The sequence below is a fragment of the Limulus polyphemus genome, unplaced genomic scaffold (genome assembly GCF_000517525.1).
Source record: "Limulus polyphemus unplaced genomic scaffold, Limulus_polyphemus-2.1.2 Scaffold423, whole genome shotgun sequence".
Taxonomy (NCBI): Eukaryota; Metazoa; Arthropoda; class Merostomata; order Xiphosura; family Limulidae; genus Limulus; species Limulus polyphemus.
This window is the reverse complement of record NW_013666033.1, coordinates 523,413-525,300: the sequence shown is the minus strand read 5'-3', so window position 1 is coordinate 525,300 and position 1,888 is coordinate 523,413.

Sequence of the window (1,888 nt, the reverse complement as noted above, 5' to 3'; positions counted from 1 at the left end):
GGGTAGTCTGGTATATATATATATAAGAGGGTGACAACGTGACGGAATAATGTGTGTAGGTAGTGAGTAATTGAACTGCAGTCAGGAAGTATTGTTGAAGTTAACGTTCGTTGTTAGAACGTTTGTAAAAGAGCGACTGTTGAAAATAAGTGTATCGGTAAAGTTATATTCAGAAAGAATAAACCAGCTTTATTAAGTAAGGACTTGTGTCGCTAAAGTTTCGTCAGAACGAAGTTACGGAAAGTGAATTAACGACTGGAGGCGTAACAATACCAAGTATTGTTGCAAGACATGGTAATCTTTTTAATATACTTCCTAGCTCGGAGAGGCTCACCACCCCATGACTCATGGTCCTTACCTATGTATGCCAACTGTTTCTCCTGCCAAATATAGCTCTGAATGGTGTAGGTTATCTGCCAGTGACACTACAGTCCCTCTTGACTTTTTATTGGTAGTCTATATCATGAGATGGTGCTGTGGAATCCGGTTGGCAACAGCCTGGGAATCCTGTATAGACCTATCCAAGTGGTCTCTAACCTTTCAGGTACCAGTCCACTTCCACGACCCTAGTTTATTCTCATCACTATTATAAAATAATGTTTAGGGACAATAAGGGACCTATTGATTCATTTATGCTGCCCCATCCTCTAAACTCAAACTATTAAATATAAAAGAGCCTCAAAGCCAGCTTTTAGTATTCATATAGTTATGATGCTTTCTCTTAAAATTATTGCCTCCACAACATCTAAAGGCAACCCATTCCCAAGGCCAACAACCCTGTTAGAAAAATAAATCTTATCTGAAGATGACTTCTATCCTGCGAAAATTTATACTCGTGTCACCTAGTCTAACCATTCTCATCATTAACTATGAAAAAAATATGATGCATCAACACTTTAAATTCCCTTAACAATATTAAACATCTCAATCAGATCTTCTTTAACTATTCTATTTTCAAGAGAAAACGATTTCAGAAATCCTAACATCTCCTCGTATGACAACCCTCCCCCCTCATCCCATTCTATTAACCCTTCTCTGAACATTTTCCAACAATTTAATGTCCTTAAGGTAAGGAGCCCAAAACTGAACACAGCACTACAAATGTAACCTAACCAATGTCCTACACAGTGACATTATAATCGTTTCAGACTTGTATTAAATATTTCTGTAAATACAAACTAAAATCATATTTGATTACCACTAGCAACAGCACACTGCTTGGATAGCTTAAAAGATTGATCAGCCACTACACCAAGATCACGTTTTATTATAATACTGTTAAAATTGTTTCCTTCCAAATATTACTTATAATTCAAATAATTATAACCCAAATGTATTATCTTGCATTTATTATAATTAAAATTCATCTGCCGTTTATTTGCTCAATTCTTTAATTGATCTAAATCCTTTTGTAAAGCAGCAACATCCAAGACCTTAATATAATCAGCAATTTTAAGTAATTTATTGACCTTCTTTTCGTCTGTGCCATTGATGTAAATCAAAAAGAGCAAAGGTCTTAAGACTGAGCCCCAAGGTACCCCACTTGTGACATTAATCCAGTTTGACTGAACTTCATTTATAATAACCACCTGCTTTCTTCCATCCAGCCACTCTTCTATCCAATTAGCTAACTTATCCCCCACACCTATAGAGATAATTTTTACAAGCCTTTTATGTGACACCTTGTCAAATGCTTTCTGAAAATCTAGATACACTAAATCTACACCTTTACCCTCATCTAATTATGCAGTAACCTTTTCAAAGATTTGTAAGGCAAGATTTTCCCTTAATGAAACCATGTTGACTATCCAATAAAATTCTAAATCTTTGTTAAATTACTTTGCAAAGCATCTTTTGTCAGACTTTCAAAAACTTTTCTCATCACTGG